Source organism: Pongo pygmaeus, chromosome 3 (assembly GCF_028885625.2).
Source record: "Pongo pygmaeus isolate AG05252 chromosome 3, NHGRI_mPonPyg2-v2.0_pri, whole genome shotgun sequence".
NCBI classification, from domain to species: domain Eukaryota; kingdom Metazoa; phylum Chordata; class Mammalia; order Primates; family Hominidae; genus Pongo; species Pongo pygmaeus.
The window spans coordinates 9,476,046-9,496,130 of NC_072376.2; the positions used below are offsets into that span (position 1 = coordinate 9,476,046).

Genomic DNA, 20,085 nt, shown 5'->3' on the forward strand with positions numbered 1-20,085 from the left:
AGGGATTGGTTGCATACTCCTTGCTATCTTTAGTCCAGAAACCAGACTTACCAAGCAGACACCAACTGATGTGTGGTCAGTTGTCAAGGCAGAGGGAAGAAGAGCTTGGCTTAACAGAGCACTGATTCTTAAGACTTCCAACCAGACGTGCAAATGACTTCCACTCTCATTTAACTAGCCAAAGCAAGTCACATGCCCCCTCATAACTGCAAAGAACAGAGGAGTGCCATCTTACCATGTGCCTTGGAGAACTGGACATATTTTCTAGATGGTAACAGCTATTGTTACTATTCATTCTAGAAGTCTTCCAGTATACTGTGATGTCCACAAACATCATGAACGACAAAACTCAGGGAAGGCTGAGCTTATGTGGATATTCAGCATGGATTTTTTTTTTCCTGTTCTTGGACAGAGCCCAACATTCTTGCTTTATGCTGAAGGAGTGTGTTAGTGACAGGTGTCTTGGGGTTCACTTGTTCTCTCTTCGCAAAATCTGGATAGCACTAGGTAGTACTAGATGGTGAGGCCCATTGGAAGAAAAATAGTCTATTTTGCTCTCCTTTTGTATACTGAGATTCTACTTCAATGGCTGGCACAATATTTACTGAATCAATGACTATTTGGTAAGTATATCTTTTTTTTTTTGAGTTGGAGTCTTGCACTGTTGCCCAGACTGGAGTGCAGTGATGCGATCTTGGCTCACTGCAGCCTCTGCCTCCCAGGTTCAAGTGATTCTCTGCCTCAATCTCCTGAGTAGCTGGGATTACAGGCGTCCACCACCACACCCAGCTAATTGTTTTGTATTTTTAGTATAGGCGGGGTTTCACTATGTTGGCCAGGCTGGTCTCGAACTCCTGACCTCATGATCTGCCCACCTTGGCCTCCCAAAGTGCTGGAATTATAGCTGTGAGCCACCGCACCCAGCTGCAAGTATGTCTTGAGTTGGAGTCTTGCACTGTTGCCCAGACTGGAGTCCAGTGATGCGATCTTGGCTCACTGCAACCTCTGCCTCCCAGGTTCAAGTGATTCCCCTGCCTCAGTCTCCCGAGTAGCTGGGATTACAGGCGTCCGCCACCACACCCAGCTAATTGTTTTGTATTTTTAGTAGAGGTGGGGTTTCACTATGTTGGCCAGGCTGGTCTCGAACTCCTGACCTCGTGATCTGCCCACCTTGGCCTCCCAAAGTGCTGGGATTATAGCTGTGAGCCACCGCACCCGGCCGCAAGTATGTCTTATCTCACTAGTAAGGGGATGACAGCCCTGAAAATTTATCTTTCCAGTTTATCCAGGAACCCTGTAAAGAAAAATGTAAATGATTCATTTATTTAGCAAATAAGCAGGTTGAGAACATTGTTACATCAACATCTGCCACTGGAATTTGTCTTGGGGAGAAACCATTTTTATTAAGAAAAATAAAATTCCAGAGCTTGCCTTGGAGACCTCATTTCCCAGACCTAAAGCAGAGTTTACTCTTTATTCAGAACAGCATAAGGAGAACAGCATTAGGAGAACAGCATAGCTCCCAGGAATTTTTCTTTTCTTTTCTTCAACTTTCACTTTAAGTTCTGGGATACATGTGCAGGATGTGTAGGTTTGTTACATAGGTAAACGTGTACCATGGTGGTTTGTTGCACAGATCATCCCATCACCTAGGTGTTAAGCCCAGCATCCATTAACTATTCTTCTTGATGCTCTCCCTATACCCATTGACAGACTCCAGTGTTTATTGTTCCCCACCATGTGTACATGTGTTCCCATTATTCAGCTCCCACTTACAAGTGAGAACATGCAGTGTTTCGTTTTCGTTCCTGTGTTAGTTTGCTGAGGATAATGGCTTCCAACTCCATTCATGTCCATGCAAAGGACAGGATCTCATTTCTTTTTATGGCTGCATAGTATTCCATGTGTACATGTACCAGATTTTCTTTATGCAGCCTATCATTGATGGGCATTTGGGTTGATTCCATGTCTTTGCTATTGTGAAGAGTGCTGCAGTGAACATATGCATGCATGTATCTTTATAATAGGATAATTTATATTCCTTTGGGTACATACCCAGTAATGGGATTGCTGGGTCAAATGACATTTCTGCCTCTAGGTCTTTGAGGAATCGCCACATTGTCTTCCACAATGGTTGAATTAATTTACACTCCCACCAACAGTGTAAAAGTGTTCCTATTCCTCCGCAATCTCACCAGCATCTGTTCTTTTTTGACTTTTTAGTAATAGCCATTCTGACTGCCGTGAAATGGTGTCTCATTGTGGTTTTGATTTGCATTTCTGTAATAGTTAATGATGTTGAGCTTTTTTTCATGTTTGTTGGCTAAGTGTATGTCTTCTTTTGAGAAATGTCTTTTCTCGTCCTTTGCCCACTTTTGAATAAGGTTGTTTTCTTCTTGTAAATTTGTTTAAGTTCCTTGTAGATTCTGGATAATAGACCTTTGTCAGATGGATAGATTAGAAAAATTTTTTCCCCTTCTGTAGGTTGTCTGTTCACAGTGATGATAATTTCTTTTGCTGTGCAGAAGCTCATTAGTTTAATTAGATCCCATTTGTCAATTTTTGCTTTCTTTGCTATTGCTTTTGGCATTTTCGTCATGAAATCTTTGCCTGTGCCTCTGTCCTGAATGGTATTGCCTAGATTTTCTTCTAGAGTTTTTATAGTTTTGGCTCCCAGGAATTTGAGGTTAGGAAAACTTGAGAGAAAAGTTCAGAGTAGAGAAAGCACACTAAGGTGAAAGGTGTTCTAGATAAATTTCCAGAAGTTAGGTGGTCACAGACTTTTAAGAATAAGCAATATAATAAATTGTTTTTTCACTGTTTCCCTAACTCTTTAGGAAAAGTCTGATACATACAATGTAGTGATCGTAGTTATGTTGGAAGCTGCCAGGTTTTACCCAATATGTGTTCTCTTTTTCCTTAACAGAACCCCGCTTTTAGCTAGATATATGGACACCATGGGCCTTTAAGCCTCTTTTAGAAATACTCTGTGAAACATTGCTAGACAACCCACCAAAACATATAATTAGTTTAAGGTTGCAGTGGTAGCCCAGTCTGGTAGTGGTTACCCTAAATCTGTCTCTCCTCTTTTTTCCTTAATTATGACCTTCCTACAATTTCTTACTGGGCATGTAGCTACTCAGAAAAAAAGACTGGGCCAGGCTGGGTGACTCACACCTGTAATCCCAACACTTTGGGAGGCTGAGGCAGGCGGATCACTTGAGGCCAGGAGTTCGAGACCAGCCTGGCCAACACGGTGAAACCCCGACTCTACTAAAAATACAAAAATTAGCCGGGCGTGGTGGCGCATGCCTGTAATCCCAGCTACCCGGGAGGCTGAGGCAGGAGAATTGCTTGAACCCAGGAGGTGGAGGTTCAAGCAATTCTCCTGCCTCAGCCTCCCAAGTAGCTGGGATTACAGGTGGGCATCACCACACCCGGCTAATTTTTGTATTTTTGGTAGAGGCGGGGATTCACCGTGTTGGCCAGGCTGGTCTTGAACTCCTGACCTCAACTGATCTGCCTGTCTTGGCCTCCCAAAGTGCTAAGATTACAGGCATGAGCCACCACACCCGGCCTAGAAAATGTTAATAACAGAAAAATATAATAAAAATAATGCTATGCCCAAAATATGTCAAATATGTTATCTTTAGTTAAGACTGAGTACATAAGTGACAGGACCCCATGCAAAATGAATATGTGGGGTTCCTTGTTCAAAATATCATTAATCATGTAAAGACATTGACCATAGAGCATTAAACCAACCATGAGGTCCCTGTAAGTGTGGGGACTTGTGTGATTGCACAGATCACATGCCCTTGAAGCCAGCCCTGTCTTCAGTTAAGTCTTCTTATTGGAAAGCCAACTGCATTACTTTCCTATGGCTGCTATAACAAATTACCACAAAGGTGGTGGCTTTAAACAACACACATTTATTATCTTATAGATCTGGAGGCCCGAAGTCAAAATGAGCTAAAATCAAGGCGTTAGCGTAGTTGGCTCCTTCTGCCAGCTCTAGGGATGAGCCCATTCCTTGTGCCTTCCAGGTTCCCAAGGGAGCTGGCGTTCCTTGTCTCCTGGCTCCACATCGCATAGCCTTTTTTCCTTTGCTTTCTTTGTCACATTGCCTTCTCTCTGACTCTGACTCCTGTACTCCACTGTGTTAGTCCATTCTTGCATTGCTGTAAGGGAATACCTGAGGCTGGGTAATTTGTAAAGAAAATAGGTTTATTTGGCTCATAGTTCTGTAGGCTTTACAGGAAGCATGGCACCAGCATCTGCTTCTGGTGAGGCCTCAGGAAGTTTCCAATCATGGTAGAAGGCAAAGGAGAGTCAGCATGTCACATGGCAAGAGCTGGGGCAAGAGAGAGAGGAAGAGGTGCCAGCTTCCTTTAAACAATCAGATCTCATGTGAACTAACAGAGTGAGAACTCACTCATCACGGAGAGGATGGCACTAAGCCATTGCTAAGGGATCTGCCCCCATGATCCAATACCTTCCACCAGGCCCCACCTCCAGCATTGGGGATTACATTTCAACATGAGATTTGGAGGAGACAAACATCCAAACTATATCACTCTTTTACGAAAACCCTTGTGATGACCTTAGACCCATGTGGATAATGCAGATAATCTCCCCATTTTGACATCCTTAGCTTGATTACATCTGCAAAGTTCTTTTTGCTACATAAAATTTCAGAGATTAGGGCATGGAACTCTTTGGAGGGCCATTATTCAGCCTGCTATACCAATAGAACCCTCTTTTTAAATGCCCAATGTGCTTTTGCTTATCAAAGCAGCCAAGACAGATAGTTCCATGAAATCACAGAGTTGGAAAGTAATTCAACTTCTCTAGACACGGAAATTTCCAACTAAATAGCTCATGGTCATACAAACTATAAACTTGTTTCTAAAGTGGAACTTTTTTTTCTGCCTGCCCCACTAGTCCTGTCAACACTTCTGAATGCCCTATATAGAGATGTGTTTCGAAGATCTATTTATTTATGGAAGGCAGAAACTTTAGAGTCATCCTAAATGATTTCCTCTCCCTCATATGCCACTTCCACTCTCACCCCCACTTCTGATGAATCACCAAGTAGTATGTATAACCTCAAAAAATTTCTGTAATCTGTTTCATCCCACCATTGTCAAGTTTGGTCTTCATTATCTCTTCTACCAGTAGCCCTGCCTCTATTATCTCTCCATTCCAATACATCTTCTAAAGATCTGTAAAGGAATATTCCTTACAGCACTGACTAAACACCAGAGAATTGGAAATACCTTAAATATCCAGAAATAGAGAACCATACTCATGGTATAGTCATAAAATGGAATCTCATACAGCATGGAAATGAATTAGATTATGCACCTCAAAATAGATATCAAAAATATGATGTTGAGTCAAAAGCAGGTTGCAGAATATACGTGCATTGTAATTATAATTTTTTGTTTTATCTTTTTTTGTTCTTTTCAAAAAAGTTTTTATTATTTTCTGCATGTATTATAATTATATATAGGTTGATAGATACAATTATGTATTGTTTGTTGTATTATATAATGTGTATATATAACTAGAGTACTATTTTATGTGTTCAACTTTATACACACATATGTATATGTCTGTAATCACATAAATGTATGTGATTATATATGTATGTGATCTATACTTAAATAAGAGTACTATTTTCCTGTAATCCCAGCACTTTGGAAGCTGAGGCGGGTGGATCATCTGTGGTCAGGAGTTCGAGACCAGACTGGTCAACATGGTGAAACCCCACCTCTACTAAAAATACAAAAATTAGCTGGGCGTGGTGGCACACGCCTGTAGTGGCAGCTACTCGGGAGGCTGAGGCAGGAGAATTGCTTGAACCTGGGAGGCAAGGGTTGCAGTGAGCTGAGTTCGTGCCACTGCACTCCAGCCTGGGGGACAGAGCGAGACTCTGCCTCAAAAAAAAAAAAAAAAAGTACTATTCTACATTTTGCTATATGCACACATATCACATATATATACTTACTTGTGTATGAAATTAACCACATAAAATAGTACTCTTATTTAAGGATAATACATATGTAGTAAAATACACAAATATTCATCAAAATGGTCATCACAAAATTCAGCATTGTGGTGTTCTCTAGGAGAGAAGGAGGACAATGTGGCGTAGCAGAAAGACAGAGGTGACTTCAAGTATATCTTCATGTTTCTGTTTTATTTTGTAAGAAAAGGAGGAGATTTAAAGCAATATGGTAAGACATATTATCTAAAGCTGGGTAAAGACTATGTGGATAATTGTTAAGTGCTGTGACGATATTTTGAAATGCCTTACAGTCAAAAAGGGAATAGAGTGCCTCAAGAAGCATGAAATCCACATGCAGACTTTCAGGGATCTCTCAACATAAGTAGTGACTCCACCAGATCAACCCAAAGCAAAGCTTGCCAGTCATTGGGCAATGCTGTGTACCCTAATCTCCCATTGGCTTTTGATGAACTCATTATACTATGCAGAAGTCAAGCAAGGATCACCAGACATTTGAGGAAACACTCCCATTTGAAAGCTAGAGAACAAATGACCTCAGATGAAAAAGAAATCCTAAGTGGCATCCTCAGAAAGATTAGAGAACACAAAGCATTCATAAAGTGCAAGATTCTATAGAAAAGGGACAACCAGAAGACAATGAGATAAAGAGTCATGGAAATATGTACATTTTGGGAGATAAAGTCAAAGAAATCTTCCAGAAAGTAAATAGAAATGGAAGAAAGGTAGAAAATATGAGAGAAGAGATTGAATGATGGAGAAGATCAATCCAGAAGTTTCAATACCTGAATAATAATATAGTCATGATGATGATGATAGAAACAGACAGTGTAAAAAAAAAAGAACAAACAGATAACAAAAACAAAGTCCAGAATTGAAAAGCATGAATATCTGCATTGAAAGTCTGCATTTATTGCACAGAACAATAAATATGTATATATCCATATCTAGATACAGCATCACAAATGATAAAGACAAACTCTCTAACAGTTTACTTATAAAGGAAAGAGAAACAGGCATCAGAATTTTCACCCACACTGAGCTAAGAAGACAACAGAGCTCTTCATTCAAAGGTTTGGAGAAATATTATTTTCAACCTAGAATAACCCACTGACCGAGTGTGATGAATGAAAAAGATATTTTCAGGCTATAAGGCTTCAGAAAGCTTACCTCCTACACTACTGTTTCTTAGTAAATTACTTGAGATATTTTCTGGCAAAAAGAAAGTAAGTAAATAAGCCAAAGGATTCTAGTATCCAGGACTTTAATACAGGAAAGAGAAAAGGCATGAGGGAAAATCACAGCATGACCCCTGGGGAGCAGGTATAGATACCCATGCCGATGACCACTGGAGGAAGAACATGTCTGCTGGTAATTTGCCGATTGTGAGAGAACAACGGGAGCTTTTTAGAATACTCCATTTAATAAAGACATTGGAAAAATTTGAAAATATATTTCTGTTTAGTAATTAAGAAAAACCTGTATGTAGAAACTCCCCATGAAAATTAGAAATTCAACAATAGTTTCGTATGCTTATGTTTGTTTATTTATTTGTTTTTTGAGACAGAGTCTCACTCTTGTCACCCAGGCTGGAATGCAATGGCGTGATCTCGACTCACTGCAACCTCCGACTTCCAAGTTCAAGCGATTCTCCTGCTTCAGCCTCCTGAGTAGCTGGGACTACAGGCGCCTGCCACCATGCCTGGCTAATTTTTTGTATTTTCAGTGGAGACTGGGTTTCGCCATGTTGGCCAGGCTGGTCTCGAACTCCTGACCTCAGATGATCCGCCCACCTCGGCCTCCCAAAGTGCTGGGATTACAGGCCTGAGCCACCGCACCCGGCCAGTTTCACATGCTTATAATTAAAATAATGTAACTACTTTGACTTCCACTTTTATAATCCACATAATGAAAAAAGAGGCAATGATTTACTTATGCTAAAGAGTAGAATACGCATGTTCAGCCTTGAAGATGTAGAAGTAGAGAATACAGAGGCAAGAGATGGAAGGGAAGAGGACTGAAGGAAAGGCATTGGGCAGAGGATTATCTTACAAAGCCAGGAGCAAAAGATGCTGTGTCTATAATGAAAAAAAGAAGTTAAAGTTTGAATATCTTATTTCAACTTGCAAAGGCAACCAAAAGAGAAAAACAAAGAGAAATAATTGTATAAAATAATTTCATGGAGGGGAAGTGATGATTCACATAAAAGAAGCAATTCTGTCTATCATAGCAGAATAGAGAATTTCTAAAATTGATAAATCAAAAAAAGAACATTATGCAAATATTATTTAGCCATATGGAGCTAATTATCCTATGTGATAGCTTGAAGAGTTAAAAGTGGAATTAATTAAAAGACCCTTGAATAATGTCTGCTTGGCATTGTAGCAATCTTCAATCAATACTCATCAAATGAACCAATGCTAAAGAAGAGATTTAGTAGTAGACTATTGCATTTTGTCTTCCCATTCCATTTAATGTTCTGACCATATTCATGGATGGCTTTGAAAAAATATCTGTCATTATTTATCAGTACTTTTAAAGAATTCATTATGTTTTTTTTTTAAAAAAAAATCATGCTTTGGTTTGGGAATACAATTTATATAAAATACAGATTAAAATGCAAATTACATTATACAACACTGAAAATACACTGTTTTCATGATGAGTTATTTAGAACGCTAGTTTTTTTCCACTTAAAATTAAGTGGTTTCTTATCTCTAGTTTTCATGACTTTATTTCTAAATGATAAGAAAGAATTTCATGCAGAGGTATTTGCAAACACTTCTCTGCAAATAAAACACTCTTGGTGTAGATAGTCTTTGCTTCCAAAAATCTCAAAGCCAAATTGGATAAAATGATAATATAGGATATAATTTCTCTTTGTATTTTTTAATTGCTGGAGAAATCTTGATCTACTACATATGAATTTGGATCACATACCTGGAACTCAGGTAGCTAGAAAAGTTACCTTGATGCTTGAAAATGCTGAAAATTGTCGTTTTTTTACTTCCATTTTCTTGCATCAGTAATATCTTTGCCGTTTCATTTTGTGTATTAGTCAGTATAGATATTCATTAAAAATAATTATAAAGAAGTAGTTCAAAACTCCATGCTGGTCACCATGACGGTGGGGAGTAAATAGCACACCAGGTTAAGTGTCTGATTCTGCATATGCTTGTCTAATCACCACGAACCATGATGTGCATGCAGAGCACTCAAAGCTCTTATTTTATTTTATTTTATTTTTTTGAGATGGTGTTTCGCTTTTGTTGCCCAGTCTGGAGTGCAGTGGCGCCATCTTGGCTCACTGTAACCTCCACCTCCCAGGTTCAAGCAATTCTCCTGCCTTAGCCTCCCGAGTAGCTAGGATTACAGGTGCCCGCCACCATACTTGGCTGATTTTTTGTATTTTTAGTAGAGACAAGGTTTCATCATATTGGCGAGGCTGGTCTCGAACTCCTGACCTTAGGTGATCCACCCGCCTCAGTCTCCCAAAGTGTTGGGATTACAGGCATAAGCCACCACAGCCAGCCTCAAAGCTCTTTTAAAGACAGCAAGAGGAGAAGATACATCACTCTTTACTCTGAGATTCAAATAAAAATCGTGAGAGCATCCCACTTGTAGTAGGAGTTGCAATGGACATCACTTTTTTTCTGGGAATTTTTGAAGGGGTTGGGTTGGGAGAGAAAGAGTAATTCTTTTTCTTCTATAGACTTCTCACTCCAAGTTTTTGCTTCTGCTAAATTATTTGAATTTGCAAGCCATCCAAAACATGCTGTTCTTTTTTTTTTTTTGACACGGAGTCTCACTGTGTCACCCAGGCTGGAGTGCAATGGTGTGGTCTCTGCTCACTGCAACCTCTGCCTCCCAGGTTCAAGCAATTCTCCCACCTCAGCCTCCTGAGCAGCTGGGACTACAGGCACGTGCCACCACAGCCAGCTAATGTTTGTATTTTTAGTAGAGACAGGGTTTCACTATGTTGGCCAGGCTTGTCTTGAACTCCTGACCTTGTGATCTGCCCTTCTCAGCCTCCCAAAGTACTGGGATTATAGGCGTGAGCCACTGCGCCTGGCCGTGCTGTTCATTTTTCATACCATGTTAGCTCATGCTTTGCCTACTCCCATCCTTTTCATTCCCAAACAATACTTCATCAGATCATGTTGGGTTTGGCTGTGAATAATATAAAACACAAAATAGCAGTGTATTTTCCTCTTAAGTACATTAAGTTAGGGGTAAGGAATGCAAGTGGGTATGGCAGCTCCATGATGAGGAAGACCCCAGGCTCCTTCTGCCTTGTTGCTCCACCATCCTCAGGAAGTGACATGCACTTCATGGTCCATGATGGCTGTTCCAGCTCCAGCTCCAGCCGTGGCCCCTCATCCCTTTATTCCAGTCAATAGAATGGGGAAACAAGCAAAGAATTGCATGCCCCTTCCTATAAGGACATTTTTGGATGCCATATGTACTCTAGATGTACTCATTTCCCGTTGACTAGAACATGGTTACATGATCACACTTAGCTACAAGGAAGACTAGAAAATTCAGTCTCTCTTTCTTTTTTCTTTGTTTTTCTTTTTTTTTTTGGACAGAGTCTTGCTCTGTAGCACTCTACCCTGGGCAACAGAGTGAGACTCCCTCTCAAAAAAAAAAAAAATGATTTTCTGTATCAGTGGGGAAATATTCTTTTTTTCTTTTTTTGAGACGGAGTCTTGCTCTGTCGCCCAGGCTGGAGTGCAGTGGCATGATCTCTGCTCACTGCAACCTCTGCCTCGAAGGGGGAAATCTTTTTAAAAAATCTAGGCCCCCACGCAGCTGAAGAAATTGCTTAGCTTCTCATATTGTATTGGATTTGGGCTCTGCCCTCAAACTGGGAGGTATAAAGTGTGGGGAGTTAGAAACCACGGTCTTTAGAGCAGGGCTGCCACACTGCACAAGTCCAGGTGCTACCATTCGTATGGGATGACAGGCATCACGTGGCAGAGCTGGGACTAACTTCTAGGTTTATCAAGTATGCTTTAGGACTTAGAAGCAAGGCGGTCTCCCTGCATTTTCGTGTCCACATCTCTAGAATGGAAAATAATCGTAGCTATTTTGCAAAGCCTTTGTATGAGTTGAAATGGATGGTTTCACTTCTAATTAATAGAAAACTCCACATTGGTTTAAACACTAAGGAAATGTATAGTCTCATCTCTCATGAGGTCCAGTGGAAAGGGAAACCTCAGGGTTGGTTAATCAGACACTTCAGACCACTATCAAAGTACAGCTCCTGTCTGTGCTTGCCACCTTCTATGGTGGGACACTATTGTCCTCTGGCTGATGGCAGCAGCCCAGCCCTCCAGACAGTGCAACCCTCAAAAGGAAAAGAGCCTGACTTTGCCTGTGTGTAGTGAGAAAGTTTCTAGAAGCTTAAGATTTTTGTTCCTGTGTCTCTATTTTTTTTTTTTTTTTTTTTTTTTTTGAGACAGTCTCGCTTTATCACCCAGGCTGGACTGCAGTGGCACTATCTCGGCTCACTGCAACCTCTGCCTCCCAGGTTCAAGTGATTCTCCTGCCTCAGTCTCCCGAGTAGCTGGGACCACAGGCACGCACCACAATGCTCAGCTAATTTTTGTATTTTTAATGGACATGGGGTTTTACCATCTTGGCCAGGCTGGTCTCAGACTCCTGACCTCAGGTGATCCACCCAACTCGGCCTCCCAAAGTGCTGGGATTACAGGTGTGAGCCACCGCACCCGGCCTCTTTCTGTCTCTTTATAAAGAATGACAGCCTATGGTGGTGCTTCAGTCAGGCCCAGAACTGGCACCGTGTACTGATGACCTGTGCAGTCACATGGACCCCGTGCTTAGAAGGATCTTGCACTTGGTTTCATGCTGCCATCACTAACTTGACCTTCTTAATACCTTTCGAGCACAGGGCCCCATTTTTATTTTGCATTGGACCTTGCAAATTCTATAGCTGGCCCTCATGTGAACTTGCCCTTTGGGCCTGAGGATAGAGCCACCCTTTGAAGAACATGACTCCATGAGGACACCTGAGAGGGTATCTGACTACAATGACAGCCATTTTCCTACACCTGTTGTGAGAATGGACGTGGTTAGTTTCAACACAAGTTAGTTGACTAAAAGTTCAATGTTCAAGGGAGTCACTGGAGTGTGAGCACTGGGCAATTGAAAGGACTCACGAGAACCCAGAGGTTGTGCTCATTTAGAGCTTTAATAAAGGTAAAAGATGGTAGAGCGGGAGAAAGAAAGTGCAGAGAACTTGGAAACGTCCAGAAGGCTTACCTTTATTATTATTATTATTATTTTACTTTATCTTTAGATTGTGGACCACCAGAAGCTTTACCTTTATTATTATTATTATTATTATTATTATTATTATTATTTTATTTTAGATTGTGAACCACCAAAGTCTGTGTGAGGTGCCTTGGTCTCTGGGTCAGTAAAATTTTCATTGAATATTTCCCCTGAGTGTAGAGAACCTAGCTAGAGGGTGGTGGTGTTTCTAAAGACAAAGCTCCCTTAATTGTTCATATTTGGCTATGTGCAGGTGAGGAGCCATAATCATAAGACCCAAATCAGGAATAATTAAGTCCACTTCCCAGGTATTCCATGAAAAGTAAAGAAAGATGACACAGCATCTCACTTATCGATTAAATAAGGTGATTAAGCTATTGATACATAACAGGTCCTCAATATGTGTGATTTTAATTTATTAAAGATGAATAATACTTATTTTTGACATATGAATTTCAATTTTAACTACCATTTTAAATCTGATCATTTTTGTTACAGGGATTTAGATAATATTTTGAAACTGAAGTTTTTCCAAATTCTTAACGGTTATTTTTTTTATTTTTATTTTTTGAGACAGAGTCTCGCTCTGTCGCCCAGGCTGGAGTGCAGTGGCGCGATCTTGGCTCACTGCAAGCTCCGTCTCCTGGGTTCACGCCATTCTCCTGCCTCAGCCTCCCAAGTAGCTGGGACTACAGGCGCCTGCCAACACGCCTGGCTAATTTTTTGTATTTTTAGTAAAGACGGGGTTTCACCGTGTTAGCCAGGATGGTCTCAATCTCCTGACCTCGTGATCTGCCCATCTCAGCCTCCCAAAGTGCTGGGATTACAGGCGTGAGCCACCGCGCCTGGCCTCTTAACGGTCACTCTTTAAAAATGTGAGATGTGTTGCCAAAAGACAGCAGAAAAAAAAATGAGCAGTCCAGGTGCCATGACTCAGGCCTGTAATCCCAGCGCTTTGGAAGGCCAGGGCAGACGGATCATTTGAGGTCAGGAGTTCAAGACCAGCCTGGCCAACATGGTGAAACGCTGTCTCTATTAAATACAAAAAAAAAAAAAAAAAATTGAGCCGGGTGTGGTGGCAAGCACCTGTAATCCCAGCTACTCAGGAGGCTGAGGCATGAGAATAGCTTGAACTCAGGAGGCAGAGGTCGCGGTGAACCAGGGTCACACCACTGCACTCCAGCCTGAGTGAAAGAGTGAGACCCTGCTTCAAAAAAGAAAAAAAAATGTTTCAGGTTGTTTTTCTTTGTAATGGAAGATGTAATGGGGAATTTGAGTTGTGTATGTTTAGAAAGGGACTCGAGTGAAAAATGGTAATTGCTTGCAAATATCATGAGAGACTGCAGAAATATGTTGACTGCTAGTAAATTAGTAGTAAATTGAGTTTTATAGATAACATCATTTTAGATGGGTGCATTATAAGGCTTGGTAACAAAGAGTGACATTTTTAAAAATAACCAATTAAGATAATGTTCCAAGGTACGCCATTACATATTTAGTTTTACACATTTGCAATTCTATTAACAGAATTTTCTAGTTTACTCTTCCTCTCACACAATGCCAGAGTATGTTTCATGTTGTACAATCATTTTCTCTCTTATGCATCCCCAAATCATTTGTCCTTTCTCAAACATATCCCCATACCACCTCTAACAAATTTTAATTAATTAGTGTATTCTTATATAACTAATTTTTTAAAAAGTCATCGACATTTTTTAAAAAGTCACAGTACAGAGTTGTTTTTACAAACATAGACTAATTCTATATGCATCTTTCTGTAAGGTTCTTTAATCACTCAACATTCTATAATGTATATTCCAATAGGAAAACTGATGCAGCCCCAAAGGTTTTTTTTTTTTTTTCTGAGACGGAGTTTTGCTCTTGTTGCCCAGGCTGGAGTGCAATGGTGCGATCTCGGCTCACCGCAACCTCCTTCTCCCGGGTTCAAGTGATTCTTCTGCTTCAGCCTCCCGAGTAGCTGGGATTACAGGCATGCGCCACTATGACCAGCTAATTTTGTATTTTTAGTAGAGATGGGGGTTTCTCCATGTTGGTCAGGGTGGTCTCGAACTCCCAACCTCAGATGATCTGCCCACCTTGGCCTCCCAAAGTGCTGAGATCACAGGCGTGAGCCACCACGCCCGGCCCCCAAAGCATTTTTTTAAAACAGTTACGTAATATTCCACAGCATGGGTATATTCAAGTTAATTTAACCATTGGTTTGTTAACATTTTTTTTATTTTTTTGTCTTGTCACTTGGTGAACGATGCTTCAATAAACACACTTTACCAATATACTCCCTACTCCAGTAAATATGCTTTTAATTCTATAGGATTTAATTCTAAAGGATAAATTTCCAGAACTAGAATTGGTAAACAAAAGGATATATATTTTTTTATTTTAAAAGAGTTTGCCAGGTTAATTTTCACAAAGTCGCAGTAATTTTAGTGTTCATTGTTTTGAAAACATTATAGAACCTACTGTCTTGCCCTCCCATCATTCCCCAACTATCACCGGATTCAACAAGTCTTTTGAATGTTTTTCCATGTATTGAGGGAAAAACATGTTAACCCACTGTTAAACTCGGCATTTCCCCAGTTATTATGGAGTTGAGCTTATTTCATAGGTCTGTGAGCATCAGGATTTCCTCTTCGGTAAAATTACTATTTTTATCCTTTGACTATTTTTCAACTGGGTTATTTGTCCTTATATTATGAATTTATGGGAGTTATTTATGTGTAATATGTAGGAATCCTTTATTGGACATATGTGCTTCCAATATTTTTTGCAGCCCGTTCTTTGTCTTCTACTTCATGTACTGCCGCTTGTCAAATTGTAAATATTTGCATAGTCAAATATTTCTTTATTTCCTTTCATTTTTTTGAGTTTCCTGTCTTGCTTAAGAAGTCCCCCCAACACACACACCACTGCCACCAATGCCAGAGGCATATAAACATTGTCCTAGATCTTCTACCTTGTTTTCGTTATATTTTTATATTTAAACATTTAATTGTCATGGACATTATTTTTATATAGTCAAAAGGAAAGCTCTACCTCCCCCGCTGCTGCTCCCATTTGATAAGCAGTTGTTCTAGAAATGTTTATTTAAACAAACCACCCTTCTCACACCTGTAATCCCAGCACTTTGGGAGGCCAGGGCAGGCAGATCACTTGAGGTCAGGAGTTCGAGACCAGCCTGGCCGACATGGTGAAACCCTGTCTCTACTAAAAATACAAAAATTAGCCAGGCGTGCTGGCACATGCCTATAATCCTAGCTACTTGGGAGGCTGAGGCAGGAGAATCGTTTGAACTCGGGAGGCGGAGGTTGCAGTGAGCTGAGATCATGCCACTGCACTCCAGCCTGGGTGACAAAGTGAGACTCTGTCAAAAAAAAAAAAAAAAAAGAAAGAAAAGAAAAGTATTGTCTATATGAAATTTTGGTCTATTTTCCTCTCTTTGACCATTACCATTAAATACTTTAATTTTATTCAAGTAAAAGAAGAGTCATATATTTGACATAAGAACTAAGTATTTCACATCATTAAATTAGTTTGAATTAGGTATGCTTTTTATTATGTATCAGGAGTAACTTACTTTCTTTAATATTTGTCTTTACATTTATTTGAATAACTATGTAATGAGTATGTGCTTCCTACATTTGGTAATATAGGTATACATTAATAATACCAGTAACTGGATTCTTGATCTAATCTCTAATTTATGTTGAACTGTCCCTGTTATATAGTATTTCCATAATAACTTCAGGCATTTTAGTCAAACCTTACACTTTCATCAATTGTAAAAATTAAGATGTTAATTAAGATGTTACATTAGTTGTAAAAATTAAGATGTTAATTAAGATGTTACATTAGTTGTAAAAATTAAGATGTTAATTAAGATGTTACATTAGTTGTAAAAATTAAAATTAAACATTCCAGATGAAACAACACTGGGCCCACTTACAGTCATGCTGTTGTGAGAGGTCCTTGGACAGCTACTGCCTCCATTTCAATTCACACTCCTTTGGCCAGAGTAACAACCTGGTAAGCAGCTCTAGCTGGAAAATTAGTCTTGAAGTACAGTTTGTAAATTACACTGATAGTACTGAAGTCATTTATGTCCGCCAACAAAATTGTTTACCACATTAGTGAAGTCACAGCCTGCAGTCTTCAGAACTTCACCCATCTTTGTAAGAGCTTGTTTAGCTTCTTTGGCTACCTCTCCTGCCACAAGCTGTGCATTTGAAGAGTCCATGATTAGCTGTCCTGAAATGTAAATGGTCCTGTTGACGAACACACCTTGGCCATATGGCCCAAGGACCCCGGGGGCTTTGGCAGTCCTGATCACCTTTTTAATCAAGGATGACATAGCTAACCCTTCTCTTGAGGCCTCTCTGGGAGAAGGAGCCATCACACCACCCCTGCTTGCTTCTCACCTGACTTGATATTATTTTCTGAAAATGTCTGATAGGATTCATTTTGGTCCAGAGCTTTTTTTTTTTGTGAAAAAGCTTCTCATTTCTCTTAAAGATGAAGGGCCATTCAGATTTTCTATTTCCTCTTGTATCGACCGTCATCTGTAAAGATCTTTGTCAACTTCACTGGAATAAAAGTGCTTCTGGTATTTCTTTAATATCCCTTCAATGTCTGTAGTACCTGTTGTGTTGTCTTTTATTTTTTATTATTGGTTAGTGTGTTCTTATGTTTTGATTATTTTAGCTAGCTCTTTCTTAATTTTCTTAATTGTTTTAAAGAACCAACTTTTAAGCCATCAATGCTTACACTGAGCCTTTGTGTTTCAAGGGCAGCTGCATTCCTCAAATTTTGGTAAATGGCATTTCATTATCATTCATTATGAAATATTAATTGTTTTGCTGTCTTCTTTGACAATGTAATTAAAAATGTGTTACTTTCAAATATTTGAAGATTTTTCTAAATATCTTATTGTTATTATTTTTTATTTAATTATTTTTTAAAATGCATATATTGGCCAGGCGTGGTGGCTCATGCCCATAATCCTAGCATTTTGGGAGGCCAAGGCAGGCGGATTGCCCAAGCCCAGGAGTTTGAGACCAGCCTGGGCAATATGGAAAAACCCCATCTCTAATAAAATACAAAAAAATTAGCCTGGTGTGATGGCACATGCCTGCAGTCCCAGCTACTTGGGAGGCTGAGAATTACTTGAACCTGGGAGGCAGAGATAGCAGTGAGCCAAGATCGCACCACCACACTACAGCCTGGGTGACAGAGCAAGACTCTGTCTCATTAAAAAAAAAAAAATATATATATATATATATATATATATATATATAATGGCTCACAGAATATAACCTTTATATTTTTTCAGTTCCTTAACATTTATTGCGACATGTTTTAGGCCCCAGGAGATGGCTCTTATTGAATGTTCTATGTGGACTAGGAAAAGAATGTGTATCTATATTTGTTGTGTGTTGTTTTGTGAACTAGTCTGTAAATGACAATTAAGTCTAGTTGGTTGATACTGGTGTTAAAATTTTCTATGTATCCTTATTCATTTTTATTTGCTTACTTTATCAGTTTCTGTGAGTTGTGTGTTAAAATTTCCAAATATACTTAGTTTTCCCTTTCAGTGCTCTTAGTTTTTGCTTCTGAATATGTATTTATTTAAATAGCATTCTATCCATATTGTGTGGTTTCAATGGCTTATCTCTCCATGAAATTAACTATATTTCTCCTGGTAGTCTTTTTTTTTTTTTCAGCATCCCGTATTATCTCTCTCCCTTGAGTTTTCCTTTTTTTTTTTTTTTTTTTCTGGTTTGTAGCATTTTAAAACATGTCTTGGCCGGGCACTGTGGCTCACACCTGTAATCCCAGCACTTTGAGAGGCTGAAGCAGGTGAATCACCTGAGGTCAGTAGTTTGAGACTAGCCTGGCCAACATGGTGAAACCCCATCTCTACTAAAAATACAAAAATTAGCCGGGTGTGGTAGCAGGCGGTTATAATCCCAGCTACTTGGGAGGCTGGGGCAGGAGAATCGCTTGAACCCAGGAGGCAGAGGTTGCAGTGAGCCAAGATGGCGCCACTGCACTCCAGCCTGGGCAACAGAGCAAGACTCTGTCTCAAAAACAAAAAACAAACAAACAAAAAAACATATCTTTCCCATTAGAAGCTTTCCTTCAAGCTTCTCAGAGTTCACATTTAAGAGTGAGGCACGAACATGTGAATCGAAACTTGTACATGCATGGGTGAGCTCCACTGCAGCACGAGACAGTGGGAATCTACTCTTTTATGAAGGAGTCTATTCTTTGATGTCCTTTAGGAAGGATCAGCATTTGTAGCAGAACTGCTCTGTTCTCTTGTTTTAGGGTTATAATTCTATCAGTTCTTCCTTGGAATCAAATGTTTAAAAGGGGTTAGGGTTCTAAACTTTGGTAATGAAACTTTCACTTAAACTCCATTTTTCAGCACAGCACCCATTTCCCACTTTCAACTGTATCTTACATGCCTAACTCAAAATATTTCCTGGAGATGCATTGTCTTGATGGCTGCCAGGGTTGGGGAAGGATGATATCCTGGCTAAGTAAACCTCTGGTTCCTGGGTGAGGGATGTGTTGATTATAATGGATTCTTACAATGACTGCTGATGAATAACTCTTCTTTTCCCCCAGGCCCTTTACCAGTTTTTAAGGGTAAATAGTGACTCCAATTTCCAAGCCTTTCAAAGTTTTCATAATGAGAATCAGCTTGGTTCTTATTGAACTTCCTGATTATAATTGAGTTTCTACAGGGATCAAAGTTATGTCCTTATTTAGCTATATTTTGTTGTTGTTGTTGAGACAGTCTCACTCTGTGGCCCAGGCTGCAGTGCAGTGGCAAAATCAATAAAGGAATTGAAAAGATAAGAACACTGAGGCAGGAGAATCGCTTGAACCTGGGAGGCGGAGGTTGCGGTGAGCCAAGATCATGCCACTGCACTCCAGCCTGGGCAACAAGATCAACACTCCGTCTCAAAAAAAAAAAAAAAAAAAAGGGTAAGAACGTAGGATAAAGGAAATGGAAGAAGACATGGAAGAAGAAGACAGATGTCAACAAAATTTTGGATGAGGGGAAATTAAATGGACAAATGATAACTGAGTTAACAAAATAGAGGAAGCTAAAATAGTAAATAAGAAGTAGGAGGAAGTTTAATAAGAAACAAGCTGATTCCCATTATGAAAACTTGGAAAGGCTTGGAAATTGGAGTCACTATTTACCCTTAAACTTAGCTGGGTGTGATGGCTCACATCAGTAGTCCCGGCTACTCAGGAGACTGAGGCACAAGAATTGCTTGAACCCAGGAGGTGCAGCTAATTCTTGTATTTTTAGTAGAGATAGGATTTCACCCTATTGGTCAGGCTGGTCTTAAACTCCTAACCTCAAGTGATCTGCTTGCCTCGGCCTCCCAAAGTGCTGGGATTACAGGTGTGAGCCACTGTGTTTGGCCTCTTATTTAGCTATGTTTTAATTGGAAGTCTTATTACAGTGGGTGCATACATTTTGTATTTTACTAAATACTGCTAAATTGCTTTCCAAAATGCTATACTGATTGATGTTCCAACTAGTAGATGAAAATTTTATTTTGTACATCCTCATCAGCTTTTGACATTATCTGAATGTTTAATTTCACCCAGTGTGATGGGTGAAAGTGCTATGTAGTTGCTATTTTAATTAACGTTTCTCTGGCTGCTATTGTAGAAGTAGCTGTCAGAACCACATGAAGCCTGGAAATGCTGGGGAG

General features: G+C 39.8%; 1 pseudogene; it reads right to left on the reverse strand.

Annotated features, from left to right (window-relative positions):
* Positions 1 to 16,294: 16,294 nt before the first annotated feature.
* LOC129035860 (2-iminobutanoate/2-iminopropanoate deaminase-like) lies at positions 16,295 to 16,758 on the reverse strand (annotated as a pseudogene).
* Between the last annotated feature and the right edge of the window lie 3,327 nt (positions 16,759 to 20,085).